The sequence below is a fragment of the Planococcus citri genome, chromosome 4 (assembly GCF_950023065.1).
Source record: "Planococcus citri chromosome 4, ihPlaCitr1.1, whole genome shotgun sequence".
Lineage (NCBI taxonomy): Eukaryota > Metazoa > Arthropoda > Insecta > Hemiptera > Pseudococcidae > Planococcus > Planococcus citri.
The window spans coordinates 53,240,542-53,260,733 of record NC_088680.1 but is presented as its reverse complement, the minus strand read 5'-3'; the positions used below and the strand labels follow the sequence as shown (position 1 = coordinate 53,260,733).

The following is a 20,192-nucleotide window of genomic DNA, read 5'->3' as shown; positions in this document are numbered from 1 at the left end:
AGCAATTCTTCTACAGTTTCCCAGACAGGATGAGCAGCTCACTGGGTCAAAGTTTGATGGTGATGATGAAAATTTTAGAATTTAAATTAAGTTTTTTTTTTAAGGAAGTTAAGACTTTAAAAGACATTTAACTTGACACTCTTCGATGAAGTTTTTCAAGATCTATGATACACATTAATAAAATTTGTCTTTGGGAAAATTTTGATTTCATTTTACTCACTTCTTAATTGATCAAATACAAAATAACAAATCTCTTTTTTCGTTTTCTCGTATGTTCATATGTACTTGTATTTCTGTCTAATACATACTTCTGCATTTTATCTCGTTTATTCGCATCTCCTTAAACCCTTCAGTCGTGTGATTCTTAAAACGCTTATTCAAATTCCAAGTATAATAGCGTAACAAACTACCATCGTATGTAGGTATGCACCTAGTATTTTTTCAAATGAAATGACATTCGATTAGTTTTATTCGGTTTAATACATTGTATACGATGGTAAAACACAATAAGAGAACGAAGCGAGTTGAATATCTGACTGAATGTGTAAGCAGCCACTCGACACGCAATTAAGGAAACTCTCTGCTGTAAACTTGATAGTACCTTTTTACCATACACAGCGAGAATATGTGGCACATGACGACAAAACAGAAATACTCTTACGTATTAGTGTAGTATTTTCCAAAAGGAAGGGTTACAATGTAAAAACGATTTTAACGAGCCAGTCTCTCGCGTCGCTATATATCTAGTGTTTTACCATAGGTACTTAAACGTCGTCGTTGATTACGTGTCATTGTCGCGAAAATGGAAACCTATTAAAATACGCTGAGACAGACTTATGATTTTTTGTTTCTTTTTTTTTGCAAAGATTTGCACGCATTTTTTAAGTGTTTGACGACTAAGTGAAGCTTATTTATTATAAAGTAGGATTTCTACGCACGGATTACGGATCTGTTGACCAATTTATTCGATAAATTAGCCCTTAGGCCGAGAATAGTGCGCAATCTTGGATCGAGTATATAAAGTTTTGCATTGTTAATCGATGCTAATGGCGAACGTATGCATAATTCCTCGACAAAGGTAGAGAGCTAGGTATCAATTAAATGGCTTATACGCCTTACCGCACCAATCCAATCTCACAACACGTAAACTTAATTGAGTATTGTTTTGACGATGGTTACCCGGACAAGGGTTTTGTGTGTTTTCTTTGTATATACGCGCGCAGTGAAAAGATAACTGCGAAAGAGACACAACGACGAGATGAAAGAGAGGAGGCAAATTCAAAAGCGGAGTTTAATGTTACATCTAATGTATCTTCGGGGGTTTTCTTAATGATCCTCAGCCATGATATACTCGGCACGAAGCTACCGAAATAGTTTCCGTTTAAATTGTCACTTCAAAAAAGGCATTGTATGATAACGATATACCCGGAAATACGTTATAACAAATGCTTCGCCGTTGTCGCCGCATCGCGTCGCGTCGCTCCTACTCGAGCTCTTATACCATCGTTCTGTTCTGATAACAATTTGGTATTTTGCGATAAAGTTGAAACTTTCTTCTTGATGCCTAAATTTCGCAGCTTTGCCTACCATTAAAATATTGTAAATTTTATATTTTAAATAACCATTTGCGTCGAGCTAACGTGTTCGTATTTTTACAAATGAGCACGCTTGTTAGGGTTTTATTGGCTTCAGAGGTATCAATGTGGATAAGGTAATGCGTTTGAGTTGGTAATATCAAATCCCATAACGGTTGGTGGTATGGTAGCGTATTAGCAAATTGTAAATGTTTGTGACGTACAAATTCGTATGTAGTGAGTACAGCTGTAAAAATTTAATTCCAACTTTAGTGGCTTAAAAGATCGCTAATAGTAGGTACCTATACAAAAATGCTCACTGGCCAAAATTTCAACAGCGAAAGTACAATTTTTCGATTTTTGGTAAATTATTGAAAATCTTATGGGAGCTATAAATATGGGAAAAAATCAACTTTTTAACAAATTCACCTAGAAATCTGAAATTTTCAACACCCCGAATCGATTGGGAACGGTTTCAAACCGTTTTGAAGCAGTCCTGGAGCCTCCAGCAAGTTTTTGTAAGTTCAAATTTCCACAAAATTGTGCTAAAGTTCATTTGGACAGTTTTCATAGCATTTTTTGAAAATCTGGAATTTCCAAATAATGGCTGGAGGCTCGAGAATGGCTTAAAATACTCTCCAATCGACTCAGGATGTTGAATTGGCGCATAAACTAATTTTTTTAGCTTTCCAAATTCATTGTAAAAAAATTTCATGGAAATTTCAGCTTTCGAAAATCTACTGTAGACTCCAGAACTGCTCCAATTAGATGGTTTGAAACGGTTTTTAATCGATTCGGGTGGTCAAAAATAGGGTACATGCAAAATTTCAGCTTTCTGAGTCATTTGGTGGAATTTTGATTTTTTTTTTCAATTTTTGGTCCAGATTTTCAATAATACACCAAAAATTGAGAAAAGTGCCCTTCATATAGTCCAGTCATTTTAGCAAAATTTTTATTCGAACCTCGGAAAAATTGCGGGAAAGCTTAATTTCACATTATTTGTTCAGATTGGTCTCTAAAACAACCCATCAAAAGTTGCACCCCGCAACTTGACCGCTACCCCCGCAAGAGGTCATTAACCTTTGCCGATACGGGGTTTTCGGCTGTATCGCCGAAATGAAGGGCCCGAGAGAAAAAATTGTTCTACGCTAAATTTCCTGTAAGTATGACCAGCTCAGTTAAAATATATTTTTCAATTTTTGGTAAATGTTTGAAAATCTAGGCCAAAAATGAGAAAAAAATCAAAATTGTACGAAATTGAGCTATAAAGCTGAAATTTGGTATATACCCTATTTTCAGCATGCCAAATCGATTGAAAACTATTTCAACCCGTTTTGTGCAGTTCTGGAGCCTCCAGCACATTTATGAAACTTGAAATTCCCATCAAAATTTCATCAAATGAAGTTGGAAAGAGGAAATTTACGCTGCAATCCGACTTAAACATGCTATCAAGTCGACTGCTGGTGGGTTTGAGTCATTTTGTGGTCAGCAGCAACTTTTTGAAAATTCTTGGAGCCTCCATTAGATTTTTGAAACTTTAAATTTCTACAAAATTTCATCAAAAGGAGTTGAAAAGCCGAAATTCATTCTGTAAACTAATTTTAATACACTATGAAGTCGATTGTATGTGAGTAGATTTCAAGTCATTTTGTAGCATTCAGCTAGATTTTGGAAATTACTGGAGCCTCCTTTAAGTTTCTAAAAATCTGCTGGAGGCTCCAAAACGGATTCAAACTGCCTGCGATCCACCTCAGAATAATGTCAAAAATGGGGTGTCTCTATTTGGTAAGATTTTACGGAAATTTTAAGCATTGAAATATCTGCTGGAGGCTCCAGTAATTTCCAAAAAGTCGTTGGAGGCTCCAGAACGACTTGAAATCTACTTGCAGTCGATTCCTTAGCGTAATGAACTTAGTTTACAGAATGAATTTTAGCTTTCCAACTTCTTTTGATGAAATTTTGTGGATTTCAAGTTTCAAAAGTCTGCTGGAGGCTTCAGAATTGCTCAAAATTGTTTGAAATAGTTTCTAATCGATTTGGCAGATTGAAAATTCCAAATTTCATCTTTCTAGGTCAATTTGGTAAAATTTTGATTTTTTTTTCATTTTTGGCTATTAAAAATTCACCAAAAATTGAAAAATATATTTTAACTGAACTGGTCATGCTTAGAGGAATTTTGGAGTAGAATAATTTTAGTTCAATCACTTTTTTTCCTCCGACCCTTCATTTCGGCGATATATGTAGCTGAAAAAATGTAGATTGACAAAGGTTAATGACCTCTTGCGAGGGTTGCAGACAAGTTGGGGTGTGCAACTTTGGTCAAAATATTTTCGAGTCTATTGTGAAACAAACTCACGTTTTAAATTGTCGATTTTCATTTTTTACAACAATTTTCATAAAATTGACAACTTTACCCCCTCCTTAGTAAGGGTAAAATCGCCATTTTAAGTAAAGCTGAACTGGTCATGCTGATAGGAAATTTAGCGTAGAACAATTTTTGTTCGAATATTTTTCCTCTTTCATTTCGGCGATACAGCCTAAAAACCTGCATCGGCAAAGGTTAATGACCTCTTGCGGGGGTAGCGGTCAAGTTGCAGGGTGCAACTTTTGATGGGTTGTTTTAGAGACCAATCTGAACAAATAATGTGAAATTCAGCTTTCCCCCAATTTTTCCGAGGTTCGACTAAAAATTTTGCTAAAATGACTGTACTATTCAGCACCTGAAATTTTGGCTGGTGATGTATTTTTTTGTACTCTATCGATTCATCTTTATCATGCTCCAAATTTTTTCTGCCAGTTTGAATACCTCTTGTAAATTTCAAAATCCGAATGCAGCACTCCGAATGGTTTTCCAGTGAGTTCGATGGAGTCGAGGTAAATAAATATTGCAGTGGAAAATTCCCACAAAACACGTCATCGCATTTTTCTAATTTATGAATTCAACAAAAATATCACGAGATTGCTACTTATTATCCACCTTACCATACACGAGTAAAACGACTTTCTCGCTTCTAGCCTCTATCGAGCCCCTATTTCGCTGTTATTAAGTATTTCAAAATTTATACGCTGCCGTTATCTAGCTACTCGATTGTTCATAGGTACCTGCTTACTAACTGCCATCAATCACGTAAAAGGAATAAAGAATTTACGACAAAATATCCGCCTCGCTCGGGTAGAAAAATTCCAAAAAGGCGTCCCAAATTCAATATCCTTTTATGAAATTTTAAAAAACAAAACTTGGCTTCTGTGTAACTGTCTACACGATGTCATAACGAACGACGCCAAGGCCTCATCTCTGTTCGTATAAACAAAAATGGAGCTTTCCATTTCATTCATCCCTTATAACATATTAACTAGATAGGTATTCTATTACACTAACACCGTGCAACCTACACATCGTGTAGATGATTAAAATTCCGGCGCGTCATTCATTCGTAATTTCGAATCGTATTCTTCCATCCTCCCTACTCCGATACTCGAATGACGACCTAATTAAAAAGCAAAAAAAAACGGTAACTCTCGGCTCGTAAAAAAAGTACCTATATAGATTCGTTTGCAAAAAAAATACCATCTATCGATTGAACCAATATTGTGTAAAATCTCTACGGTATACTCAAATCGTTATCTACCGGGGAAAAATACCATACGTGGAACTAATACTAAATTTAATCTAGCAGAAAAATCTATTTTTACAAATTACTTCCATTAAAAGACCTTTTAAACGAAACAACTCTTCGAAAATACAGTGTACTAAGGTTTAAATGTCGTCTGACGTGAATCTGAGTTTTTCGGTACACAAAATTCAACATCAATGATACCGTTCCGATCGATGGGTAATATAAGGATCGTACTAATAGTAAAAATCTGCGCCTGTGATGAATTAAACTTTAAATGCAAGCAGACAAAACGTTAAAACCAAAATTGCTATTACATTATTAATGGAATTCTCAACCCAAACGTAAAATCTTGCTCGGCAATGAATTATTTAAAACGAAACCCTCAACGTTTATTATCGGTTGGCCCCGCTGCTTAGTGTGCAAATTTTCCACTACTTTATTACAAATTTGCCAGAGAAATGCCATAGTTTTAGTAGCCACGCCTGGGATAACTTTTTTTCCTAGTTTAGAAAACCAATTCGTTTGTTTTTCTTTCTTTCGTAATTATTTTTCTTATTTCAAGATTTTCATATTGGTGCTTGATTGATTTTTAAATATCTACTCGACTATATACTCAATTGAAAAAAGTTTTGGTAGGTAATATAACTTTTGTGGAATTTATTTATTTTATGGTTTCCATAAGTCATTGTTTCATTTTTTTTTCTATCAGCAAAAGTTTTCTCGTAGCCCTGCTTAATTATAATCTGACGAAAAAATCAATAGGTTTGATTGAAAAAGTGAATTTTTGATGAAGATTTCTGACTAATTCGTGGTCGAGGAGTCCGAAGCTGGTGTCCAAATTGAGCTTTGCTGCGTTGTTTTTAAGAAAAACGTAGAATCTCAATGAAGGAGGTGCTGGTATTCAAATTGAACTCCAGATTTGGACTCGGCCACCTCAAATTAGTCGAAAACGACATTTTACTCGATTTTTTTGGGAATAAAAAAAAATTCAAAACATTCAAAGGAGTTCATGCATTTTTTTGGGCAAAAAAATTTGGTCGTCAATCGAGCTGAAAATTTAGCTAAGGGGGTTTTTTAGGACGGCGAATTCATTTCCGCTGTCACCTGTCAGGTTGCCCCGACGATAATTCCCTGTACTGGAAATGTGCCATTTTTCAGACTCAAAAATGAGCTATAGAAAAAAGTTGTCAAATTTTGCATTTTTAATGACGTTTTATGACCAATTTGAGGTTGTTGAACCCGAAGTAAAAATAATTGTTAGGTTCATCAGATCATCACATTTTCTTAATATTGATCTTATTTTTTTCAAAATACTTACTTAGTCCAGATTTTCGCTTTTAAAAAAATATTTTCTATAAAAACTTGAAACAAAACTGTTTAGGACACACCTCTGATTAGGGAGGGGGGGGGGTCAGGAATTTCAAATACTGCATCAAGTATTTTCATTGGTGTAAAAAGAGACTAATGCAAAATTACCTACTTATTTTTATTGACATCTTCTGGTAAATAATTAAATAATTTTGTAAATTTCTGAAAATAAGTTTCAAAATTTGAAAAAAAAAATGTTATTAATTTTAATGTTGTATAAGGAAGTAATTTTTTCAAGTGGCGCTGCAAAAAAATTGACTTTGACCTTGAAATGCAATAAATTGAAATAATTAAACGACTTGAAAAGGAGCTGAAAAGTGTTAATTGACCAATCAAATCTTTTTAATTTTTATATAGACTGATTTCATGTGAAATTGAACTAAAAATGAAGTCATGTCCTTCCATTTGACTCATCGAAAAATGCGCTTTTTAGCTCCTGAAATTTTGGCTAGTGATGTACTTACATATTTTTGCATGTTTTTGTAATCTAGCTCTGTCCAGTTCAGAAACCCCGCGAGGGCACAGGTTGTTGTTGCTAGAGATAGTCTCTAGGTAGTAGCTCGGATCATCAAGAGGAGCCAGTCCCCCAGGACAGATGAGAAGGCAAAGACAACACTTGGGGTATTCTGCGCGTCCACGTTGTGTGGGGTGGTAACATGTTGCTGTTCAATGGACTTTGGAATCAATAAACATGGCTGAAGCATAATTCTCCAGTTGGTGGAAAGATGACAGGGTGAAGTGGCAAGTCAAAGGCCAAGCGTCTACATAAATACGGATTATGAACATTTGAACAAGAATGCATAAGAGCTGCAGAACACCAACAACTCACTCGTTCCAGCCCCAGGGAAGCTCAAGAGCTTCAGAATGAGAAGGCCAATACCAGCGCCTAAAAACTGACAAATTTGGCTAAGGGAGTAAACCCCAACAGAAAATCATGGTGGAAGGCAATGGGAAACCAACACCATTACATTTCCCTAGAATTATATGGACATCAATTTAGCAATGGCCCTAAGTCTCTGTCAGGCTGATCCTCATCTACCAAGGCAGCCGGATAGGGTGCTAAGAATACGTGGAGTCAAAACAAGGTGGAACAACATCAACGTCACAACCTGGAATGTAAGAACCAGTGTTGCGGAGTGGAACTGAACCGAACTGGAATGCTAAACCCCTTACTTTTGGAAGAATTTTTGCGGATTGGAACGCCAAACAGAACCTGGAGCAAATTACAAAAAATTTACAGGAGCAAAACCAGAACCAAACTGGAATAAAAATAAGGGTTTTTAATGCTCCAACCTCACAAATTTTTTTGACCATTAATGAACATTTTGTAAGCTTGCAGTGTGAACAACGTGTGTTTTTGCTGAAATTTTACTTCAATAAACTAGACAATTATAACAAGACATGGTAAATAAGTAACATGAAATGAAATAAACCACTTCCAGATCATCAAAATTCAAATCCAGAATAGTCAAAACATCAAGTAAAACCTTCCAAATTTCATTGGGTGTTTTTGGTGCTTCTTTTATGTGAGATGGACTTTAAATTTTGTTAAAAAACTCTGAATTTAACCATGTTTTCAAAATTTTGGGTACTTCAACTTCAATTTTTGCTCCAGACATGAAAATTCTGATGTACTTTGAATGTAACTTCCTCTAAAACAAAAAAGAAAAATCAGAGCAAAATGGAACGATATAGGAAACCAGAACAGAATTATTTTTCATGCTGGAGCAGAACCATGAACCCGGAATGAAATTCATTTTGCTCTGCAATACTGGTAAGAACTTCGTATAAAACTCGACAACTTGCTAATGTAATTAAGGAAGCCAGGAGATTACAAATCGATGTATTAGGAATAAGCGAGACCTGATGGACTGGAAATAGTAGAAACTGGGCAGATAAAGACTATGAAATGGTCTATGCTGGAAAAGACACACACAAACCGGGTGTGAGTATAATAATACATACCAGAATCAGTAATAAAATCAGTGCCATAATTCCAAAATCAGAGAGGACGCTACTCGTGAGATTGGAGGTCAAGCCAAAACCAATAAGGTAAACCCGGGTAGGATGGCCATGTTTTGCCAAAACCGCTCTGGAGTCAACAGAAATTGTCCGATTCTACTTTTTTTTTTTTTAAAATAAACCTAAGTTATCCCCCTACAACTTCCCTTAATTGAAAAGTGGTTTGGTGAACTTATTCATATAAAAAAAAAAGAAATTCGAAAAGTTGATTTTTGAGCTCTCAAAAAAGTACCCAGGAAAGATGGCCAACCCACCCAGGGTAAGATGGCCATCCCATAAAAGTGATTAAAAATGCAAATAAATTAACAAAATCAAGTTTCGGGGGTTTTTATTACCTATATTTAAATTTAATAACTTGAGAAACTTGCATTTTGTTAATTTATTTGCAATTTTTAATCATTTTTACAGCGAGGTGGAAATTTTACCCCAAATGGGGTACAGATTCCAACTATTTATCATAATCTATCTTATTTTTATAGGATTTTCTTTTTTTATAGCTGTAAAATAACACAGAGACATGTATTACGATCACAGAGACATGTACTAGATCGATTAATTTATTTTCAGCGTGAATTTAACACGTAAAGCATATGGCCATCTTCCCCCTGGCCATCTTTCCCAAATGACACGGTCACGTATTTTTGATTCTGGTGACTCTGTGAAGTCTTGAAATGACTAAAACTTTATATGAAAATGAAGCTGAGAGTTCTAGGTTTCGAATGATATATGAAATATTTACTTATCACTTCGTTAAATACGTTTTGGCAACGATAATAAAAATCCAAAATTCTTCTTTTGGCAAAAAAATTAGCCTTAAAATGTTATCAACACTTCTCACACAGACACAAATGAAGTACTGAAAATTTTTTTTATGTCTGGTATGTTCTTTTGTTATGAGGAATAAAATATATTTTTTGCAGCGCGATCCGCCGTCCCATATTCGAGTAATGGCCCCCTGGCCATCTTACCCCGTTGGCCATCTTACCCGGGTTTACCTTAGTGATACTTAATTCAAGTTTAAAGAAATTAAATCACGGATTGGAATGGCAAAAACCGCTTTCAACAACCTTGCTCATGTGCTGGGAAATCATCTCCTGTAAAGGAGTGCGACTACGACGGCGACAGTGACCAGTTCACAAAACAATTGCTGCCATGTTGAAATACATTACCAACCAATTATAAAACCTGATGTTCTTATTTTCAAGCAAAAGTTCTGTTTTTTTGAAACGCCAATCCTAAAAATCACTTGCATATTTTGTTTTCAGACAACTACTTCTTAAAATTTTTGAGATATTTTACATCTCTTATTCACACCAATGAACTCCTCTCAAATACCACGCTAGAAAATATTCCTGTTATTTTGTTCATTTCAACGAATAATTCTACTCGTTGCTACCTCGCTGAATGCGAAACTGGGACACCCTTTATAATCGAATATTATTATTAGGTTATCTGTCGTTATAAGGAATTTCACGTTAGCGACGATACACTAAGTTATTGGAAATCAGCAAAAGCGCAGTCTATTTCATCGGTTAACTCATTTCAGCGTGAAAATTTATCTAGCCTGTTGTCTGTTTACGTATATATCAACCCAATGACCTGCAGGGAATTGAGCGTACAATGTTAAGATACACACATAAAAGCATGGCAGGATCCCAGCAGCATCAGCGGCGTCTACACACAAGGTATATTGTTCGCTTGTGATGAGATTAACTCGTCGTGCAGACGCGGCATGTATCGGTCGCACAGGCACATATTATATGTATATCTACATACTAGAGACAGTGGATGGTAAATTTCATTAATTATAATCTATATTAAGCCAAAATTTCCACCAACTATGGTACCGACCATCGTTGCCTAGCTTGCTGAAAAAAGTGCACTCGTATATAATTAACAACAACGTTGCGGAAATAATGTCGTTCGAACGGTTGCAACCATTCAAAGGGTAGGTTGACGCAGGGCGGGGTAAAAAAGCGCACATATACGGGGTCGTCGTGTACTAAAAGCTACCGCATTTTTACGTATGCGAAAATATTTCTTATTAGAGAACGAGAAAATTGTTGGAATATAGCCAGATTAGATGGCTTGGTCAGCCAAGCGATTATTCATGCAAGTTTTAGCGCGTTGCCCCCTCGTGCGTGCAGTGTTCGTGTATTTTCTTCTGTCTCCCCTGCCACTTTTTTCCCCCGATAGTTTTTCGGTGCACGATGCGATGGCCTTTAGCCCGCGTTCGTTGCATGTAAAAGGCAGAGAAATTTGAATGGTGCGTTAATTTTGGTCGATGTAACGGAGTGTACTGTGCTTTTGACGATGTAGGTATCATTAATGATGATAGTATTAGCGAATAGGTCGGCCATGTATGAATGAAATACGAGCCAGACTATCCTGGATGCTCTTTTTAGGTTTTCTGTGTCACGAATAAAATATACCTACATGTTTAATTAAAAGCGCGAGTAAAAAATATGCTACGGAGTAATTTTTTTTTCTTTTTCATTTCACTTCCAAATAGAGATGGAGAGATGGTATCCAAATTGTGGCGCTGGAATTCTTTTGGTAAATTGAACGCGTAAAAAGAATTTTCAGCGAGAAATGTACCTTGAAAAAGAGCCGAGTACTTTTAAGATGAATCTCGCGTATAAAAGCGGTTATATTAATTAACGACTTCATCTCGTTGGCACGCTAATAATTCTTTTTAGCCGCGTTACTAAAGCGAAAAAAACAAATCTGACGGCGTTTTATGCTGGGAGGAGCCTGATTTTTCATTTCAACTCGCCTCGGATGAATTTTTAAATAGCTCGAATTTCGGACGATTTAAGTTTCAGCTAAACTTGAAAGTTGGAATATGGAAGTAGATTCTTGTGAGTTAACTGAGGATATTTTTGGCCGATAATAGGTAATGATCTGGGGTAATTTTTGAAATCCATTTCGGGCCAAGTGGAGGTACGATGGTGGGTTTTAAAGCTGTGCATATCAACTTGTTGGATGATATGTTTTATGGTTAACTTGTTCATTAATAATGGTACCGAAGCATGAACGGATACTCGAAGGGTTGGATTATCGTTGATGGGTGCTTATTTTTCAACCGTGCTTCGATGTTTTTTCTGATTAATTGAAATACGCCATGTAGGTCTACATAGTTTCGCTACGCTGTGGGCTCTACATACATTAAAATATACCATGCGGAGCTTTACTAGGCGAAAGAAAGCTCTGATAATTTATTTGGAGTCATTTTATGGTCAATAATGGCTCATCCATGGGTAAAAAATTCTGGAAAAATTATTTTGAGTTCAACTTTTTAAGCTGATTTATTTACATATAAATCAATAAAATTTCTTTGGATGATATTTTTTCGTACGGTTGCTTTCAAAAATTCCATAAATTGAAAGAAAATGCGTTTTATTTTCATAAAAAGTAAAAATTGCGAAAGCTGACTTATTTTCATTCATTATTTTACATCATTTTATTCAGAGGAACTTGGTTAAAACTCCACATAATACCCTCCATCCTTCCCTAGGAGTAGACTTGTGGTTTTTTTCTATTTTAAAATAATTTTTGAAGTATTGCGTGAAAAGTAAGCATTCTGAGGAAAAATTTATGGTAACCAAAGTCGTAGAAAATTACATTTAAAATCGTGTATATGCATCATATAATTTTCAATGGAATCATCAGAAACCAATTTAAATGAAATTTATTATTTCATACAGTTTAAAACAACATTTTTGGATGAAAAAAAAAAAAATAAAGAAAAAAGAAAAGGAAAAAAATTGATTTTTTTCCTGAAAATATGGTGCAAAATTGATAAAAAAAATAGTTGATTATTGCACAACTCTGACCAGTACCGGTGCCATGCCAGGATTTTTCCTTGGAGGGGGATAATTGAGTCCATACCAAGTAATTTTATCATCTCTTTTTTTGGAATGAGGGGAGGGGGCAAGTCAAGCTTGTTGGAGGGCAGAAATCAAATAAATAATATATCATTTATTTATTCATTTTTAAAAAGGAGGGACTTCAGCGACTGAAATTTTAAGGTAGTATTTAAAGTAAATGTAAATAGTGTACGAATATACCTATAATGTGGGCTTCAGAAGAAGAAAAAAGCGTTTTCCTCTACAATTTTTGAACAAGCTGCACAATTAGACATGGGTTTGTAATCGGCATCCATCCGAGTGAAAAAAGAGCGCAAAAATGCTTGGAAAATGACTACTTTTTACCATCAACACTCCCCCTCCAAAAAAACTAGACTCTGAGGGGGGATTCTCACCCAAATCCCCTCCCCCCTCAAAGCCGGCACTGACTCTGACCTTTTATGAAAATAAATTATATTTCCTTGTAATTTCAGCAATTTATAAAATCATGTAGGTATAGGTACAAAGAAATGTCATCATCCCAGTAATATCAATCAGCATAAAAAGTTGCCCTCAGGGCAGGTAATTTTTTCAAAATTTTCAAATTTAAATCCAATCTATCAAAAATTCAAAATTTTACTATTCAAACCCTTACATTACATACAACATTTGCAGTAAGCTATGCCAAGAAAATCTTACTGAGTAGGTCAATTATTGAATTAAAGAAAGAAAGTCGATACTCAAAAATTTTCATTTCACATCCTTCAAGTTTATTTCGACAAATTTTGGATCAATTTTTCGAAAACTAAAATTTCTAAAATGTCACTGGAGACTCTAAAATGGTGAAACAGCATGCAGTAGAATTGCAAGGTTGGAAATGCCAAATTTTACTTTAGATAGTTTACTTTTAAATTTTCTGGATATTTTCAAGCTGAGGTAATCCTTACTAGGGTGGGTCGTTTTTCATATTTTATAAAAATATAATGTAGCTTGGCAAAAATTCTTAAGAAAAATTTCAAATTTGTAGGTCAATGTCCCCAACTCTTTCGACGTAAGCTCGAAGTTTCAAAAACTTAAAAACTTCTTATGCTTATGCTTCAAGAAAAAAAATCATTATTTTTGTTCAGGTGACCTATAAATATACCTAATTAGTTGTTCCCTTTCAATTACATCATTTTAAGGGGATAATTACAAAATTTTCACATTTTCAAGAAAAGAACTCTGTATATGTACCTATTTTGAGAACTCCTGAACTTGAAAAAAATGAACTTAGAGCTTTTTTAATGGCTTAGACTCGATGATCTGTTGATTTGGAAGTACTAAAGTAAAAACCATTTATCTAAAGTTGGAAAAAATCGAAAAAAATTTGAAACATTGAAAAATTGTTCAAAATTTTTAACTCTGAGCTCTCTTGCTTAAAAGTTTGAACGCTAACCTAATTTTTTTATCTTTATTTAGAGGTTATTTTGCTGATTTTGAAGGGGGGGGGTTACTCAAGGGGGTGGCTCAAAGCAGACATGTTGTATAAATATGTAATTGAAAATTCTAAAAAAAATTCACTGACTTTTGTTTTATTTAATTGGTTGATTTTTTTTTAAAAAAGGCTCTGTGCAATGAAATGCGCTTTGCTTGAAAAGTCAGGAGGGGTTTTAAAAAGTCTACTGCAAAAATTGAGAACTTTCGATGAAATTTTTGCATTGAATTTTTTTGATTTTTCAACTTTTAGGGCCTCTGGATCCCTTTTTTGGATAAGAAGATTTGAAAAAATAAAGATTTTCGCTTGAAATATAAGAAGAGGTGGAAGCATAAAACAGTGATGAAACTTCAAGATAAGGATCTCCCTAAAATCCATGAATCAAACAGCTTCAAAACTCAAATAAAAAATATTTAAATTTTTTCATTTTTTTGACTCTGTAAAATCCTGCAGAACATGAGAATTTCTCTGAAAACCCGAAATTTTGGTTATAGTTTGACTTCGTTTTAAGCCAGAATTATTTTGCCGGTTCAAATACCTCTCATGTCTGCAATAATTTTTCGATGAAATTTTTGAAAAAATGTTGTTCAATATTTTGAAATTTGATAACTAGACCTACCAATACACCCACGTCTTAAAATTTGAGTCAATTTCAGTTTTCCGAAATATTATATAATTTAAATGCGGCTGCTTTTGAAATTTTCTTTCATGTTTATTTGAAATTAAAGAAAGGAGTAAACGAAAATGAATAGCAAAAAAATTATAGTCAGCTGAAAAAGTACTTTGGGACTTGATGTACCTTTGTAGAGGAGTCTATTAAGAAAATAAACGTTAAAAGCCAAGAAAGCGATAACTTAATGGAAAAACTTTCACTTATAGTATAGGTACCTACACAAAACACGAAAAATTGATTATGAAGCTTTGAAAAATAAAAAACAAAAAGCCTACTTTTTCTGAGAAAATATTATGAAATATTTTTTTTTTTGGGGGGGGGGAGAGGGATGAAAGCAATCAAATTGTAAAAGTCTAAAATTCGTGGAGATTATAATAATTTAAGCCAAATTCTCCCGAAAATTTTCCAGTATTCTGTAAGAATTTCTCGATCCTCAGTTCTTCACACTTATTCTCATATTTGAAAACATCACAATAAGCGAAGTAAAATCAAAGAAATGTCATTTCATTATCACAAATACCCTTTGTTTAAAATATTGGTTCTATTCATTTATTTCGAAAGCCTTTCACGAAAATTTAAAATCGCGAGTTTTTATTTCGAAAATACGAGTATTCGAGGGAATGTTGAATTGTGCCAGGTTTTCGAAAAATTCCATTAGGTAATCATGAAAAACCGACTGATTTGTTTTTCCACCTTGTTGGTTTACGTGATGTGTAAAAAATTATTAATGCGATTTCAAAACGTTTGTTTCTCCTTGATGTTTAGTCTAGGCAAACACTCGGACAGCTGTGGTTAATTTTTTATAACCGACGTGACGGTTTAACAGACGATAAGCATTCGTGTTATCTTTTTGAATTGGTTTAAAAATTATACCATTAAAAAAAATTGTAAACGGTAGAAATACTCGCGTGATCAAAATAACTACCTATATTTTGAAAATTTAATGATCAAGTCTGGAACTCGAGTCTACAATAAATATAACAATTTGAAAAAATTCTCAAATTGCACGCATCTATGGAAATACTTATTCTACATAGCATAAAAAAATAATGCAGGAGACTACAGGAAAAAAAATACTTGAAAAATTCTACCTTTTATTTTTCGGAAATTTTTACGTAATCTCGCCGGCTGCCAAGACCAGAACGGAACGTGTATTCTACGTAAACATACAAAATAACACTATCGCTTTAACGGACGTGAAAGGAGGAAAACAGCGCCAACATTTAACACTCCTCCTTTGCGTCGCGCGACGACACATTCCACTATTAGCGGAATGGAGCAACTTTCATCCCTTATACCGAAAGTATCGCTGGACGAGGTGATGTGGTGGTCCATCAGCCGATGTTTACACACTGATTGCTTTCATCCTGTTATCGGTATACGAAGTCGCTAAATGAAATACCCATCACGTACCCTCGATATTCTTCCACGGGAATAGTTTCTCTTTTATAAATTAACCTTTGGACGAGAATTCACCGAAAAATATATACGCTATTTTTTTTTCACCATAAAAGCACCAAGAAAGTGAACCCGAATGTGGAAACTTTTCTAGTCTTATATAAGATTTTATACCTCGACTCATATATTAATACCTACGTGCTCCCTCTACCCTCCTCCATATTATACCTACTCTTCTGACGAAAGACGAAAGCGTGAAAAGATGATGTTTAAAATGTTGCACAACTGATTAATGAAGAATTTCTCCTTATACGCGGAATTTTATAAAGGTTGCCTCGTGGGCTTTTAGTTTTCAACTTGTTTCCAAGTACCTTACCTACGTTGTTGTGTGTAAGATTACGAAGAGATGGTAGGTATTTTTTATTTGAAAATTTTACAGAAATTATTAAAGCGGGAATGTTGATGCGAAGAGAAGACTGCGAAAGCCATAATTTTTTCAAGAATGGAACCAACTTTTGTAAAAAGTTGACGAAAGTGAAATTCTGCTTTGTGAGATATTTTTCTTTCGAGGTTTCTGAATTTCTTGGAAAATTTCAAAGCAAATTCCAAAATGTTGGAAAAATTTGAGACCAATTTGTTAGGGAAAAATATGGAAATTGTTTACAAAGCGGATATCACAAGCAGTTGAAAATTTTTTGAACAGGAATGCCAAAAAATTGAGAAAAAATCTTAGAAGATCACCACTGGAATAAATTTTGAGTGCTGAATTTTATTTTTCGATTTTTGGTAAGTTTTTAAAACTTCAACTTATTTTGAAATTTGGTCAAATTATCAAAAAAATTCACTATCAACCTTTTTTTATGCAAATTTGAGACATTTTTTCAAATCAAAGACTCAAAATAGGCCCTTCTTCAATCCTCTCTTGAAGATATTTTTCTTAAAACATTGATCATATTTTACACTTACTTAGCTTAAAAAAAAGAATAGAAAATCTTTCATGAAACCGAAATAATGTTGAGGTATTCCCTTATAAGCTACCTATACTTACTTGATACGAATTCGCACAGAATCTTGTGCATAAAAAATAATTTCCCCAGCTCACACCATTTTAGTACATCGCGTGCTAAAACCCTTTTTTTTTGTTGAATTTTTCGTTACAAGCACGATGATATACACCACTCACTATACCTACTCGGTACAAAGCCGCGTTAATGACGAGTACAAAATTTATGAGACACGAAAGGAGGTGCGGCGCCCTTATATATGTACATAATAGTGTCACTATAAATGGTACTGTACCAAAATATTTTTTTCTCTTTCACTCAGCCTATCTTTCGTCAGAGTTACCACACGATCTGGTGGAACGTGAAAGGCCCTTAAGTAGCTACAATTATAGTTTTATGTGCTGTGAGTATGGATACATGCAGGGTGTCCCATTAAACGACCACGAGCGACAAAAGGTGATTTTATGTGCTGGGTTATTTCAAGAATTTCTATAACAGGGGGTACAATAAATTGGAGATCTTAAAAAGAGAGTCTAGCCCATTTTTCAATGTTTTTTCTTGGTGGGAATTTGAGTCATATTGATGAATACTTTTGAATGAGATTTTTCAGTGAGCAGGTTTTTTTTTGGAATAAATGAGGAAAAATTGAAAAAAAAAAATCATTCAGAGAGTACGTCTCTAGCCCAAGTTTCAGTCTTTAAATTGCATTTAAAAAAATTTCAGTGAGTTTTTTGAAAGTTTAAATCCAACATTTTTTTAAAAATTTCACTCCTCTGTAGATCTTTTCCCTTCATTGCGGACTCATTTTCAAAAGGTTAATGACCCGTACGTCTGGCTCCCCCAGGTCGTGTGGCTGCCTGTCTGTCTGTCCTCTTAAGGCCATTAACCCGTTCTTCTGACTTCCTAAGGTGATCTTTCATTCCGCCTGTACCTTTAAAGTCACTGACCCGGCCGTCTGGAGTCTTGAGGTGACTGACCGTCCAACCTCTCAAGGTCATTGACTCGTCGGTCTGGATTCTCAAGGGCATCTGGCTACTTGTCCGACCTCTTAGGGTCATTTACCCGTAAATATGGCTTCCTACAGTCGTTTGTCTGCCCTCTCAAGGTGATTGTCTCTTTTTTCTGACTTCTCAAGGTTGGCTGTTGTCCTTTCTAGCCTTTTAGGGTCATCAACTCGTCTAGTATCTGATGTCTTGAGGTCACTGATCTACTGTTCTAGCCTTTCGTAATCGTGTATCTGTCTATGTGACCTCATAAGGTCATTAACCCGTCAATTTGGCTTCCCATGGTCGTTTGTCCGTCCTATTAGGGTCATTGACCCATCTGACTGGCTTCTAAACATCGACTATTTTTCTGTCTGGCCTTTCAGGGTCATCGACTCGTCTAGTATCTGATATCTTAAGGTCACTGACCTGCTTTTCGGTCCTTTCATGGTCGCCTGTCCACCTATGCAACTTCTTAAGGTCATTGACTTGTCAATATTGCTTCCCACCGCCGTTATCTGTTCTCTGAAGGTCATCGACCCGTCTGTCTGGCTCCTCAACATCGACTGTCTTTCTGTCTGGCTTTTTAGGGTCATTGACTCGTCTATTCAACCTCTTAAGGTCACTGGCCTGCTTTTCGGGTCTTTCATGGTCGTCTGTCCGCCTGTGCAACCTCTTACGGTCATTGACTTGTCAATATATGGCTTTGCATGGCTTTTTGTCTGTCCTCTTAAGGTCAGTGGCTCGTCTGTGTGGCTTCTCAACATCGGATGCGTTTCTGTCTGGCATTTTAGGGTCATTGACCCGTCTATCCGACCTCTTTCGGTCACTGACCTGCTTTTCTGACTTTTCATGTTCGTGTGTTCGCCTGTGCAACCTCTTAAGGTCATTGACTTGTCAATATGGCTTCCCACGTCCCTTTTTGTCTGTCCTTTTGAGGTCATTGACCCATCTGTCCGGCTTCTCAAGGTCGGCTGTCTTTCTATCTGGTCTCTTGACGTTATTCACCCTCCTGTGGTATTTAAAATTTCACAATAATACAAGTAAAAATTCCAAAAATTTATATTTTTTCTAGTTTTTAAATGTTTAGCACGAGTATTGTCTGGAGTTGACTGCAATTTTTTTCCAAGCTCTTAAAAGTAAGATCAAATATTGTAAAATCAGATGAATAATGCTTTAAACATTGTGAATTGGTCTGTTTTTTTTTTTTGTTTTTTTTTGTTTTTTTTTTGTAGTGTTCAAGTCTATAGGCTACACAATGTAAAAATTGTTGGAGTTGGGATTTATCGCATATTTTTTCCAACCTTTTAAAAGCCAGACATACTAGGTAATGAAGAATTGAACGATTTTTTTTTCAAGTTCTCAAAAGTCAACATCGAGTGGATCAGCATCGCATAGATTAGCTTCATGCGCATAATGGTCTTAAAAAATTTTGGAACGACCCACTGCTCAAAAAACATAAAAATTTGAAATTTTTTCCACATCTTGTTGAGGTTATTAGGCAATAAATTTTTGTTGGACTCTGCCCAATTTTTTAAAAAATGAGAAAAGACTCACGTATTATGCTTTTTATTAGGGATCTTTTTAGGATTGAAAATTCAAACATTCGCTGGAGGTTCTAGAATAATTTGAAACGATCATCAATCGATTTCAGAGTTCGAAAATACGAGACTATACAGGTAAACTCTATTTCAGATTTTTACCTCAGTTTGCTTTTATTTTGAATTTTCAATAATTTGTCAATAATTTGAAAAATGATAATTATGCAAAAATCTGGAATTTTATATCTAGTGGGGTATTTTTAGAAGTTCTTTCAGTCTTTCTTCCTCAGGTCCAAACATTATTTACTGGTTTGGATATACTTCCTTTGCTAAAGTTTAGTCAGGTAGTGAAATTTCCATCAATTCGTTTAGAATGTTTCGGTGTTAGAATTACGTAATCGCTCGATTCAAATTTATGACATGGCGAGTGTTTGATGAATTTTGTAATTTTTTGAGCAGAATGAAAAAAAAATCAAATGAAATTTTCCAAACATCCATGTAAAAATAATTTTAAGTTGGAAAATTTTGAAAAATTACATAAGACTAATTGAAGAATAATAAGGGCTGAGTTGGTGGGGTGAAATTTTTGCCAATACATTTTCATATTTAGCTACTTCTCCCTTGTGTCGTACCTTCCATTAAAAAAAAGTTGAAAAATGGTCAATCTTAATGGGACACCCTGTATACATC

General features: G+C 35.0%; 1 protein-coding gene across 3 annotated transcripts in view; it reads right to left on the bottom strand.

The window, feature by feature from the left end:
* Positions 1 to 15,788, bottom strand: part of LOC135845519 (cell adhesion molecule Dscam1-like) — a 185,173-nt gene extending 169,385 nt beyond the window's left edge. For all 3 annotated transcript variants that reach the window (XM_065364109.1, XM_065364112.1, XM_065364113.1), the window contains exon 1: positions 15,668 to 15,788. The gene's annotated coding sequence lies outside the window, so the exon portion shown is untranslated. The remainder of the gene's footprint in view (positions 1 to 15,667) is intronic.
* Between the last annotated feature and the right edge of the window lie 4,404 nt (positions 15,789 to 20,192).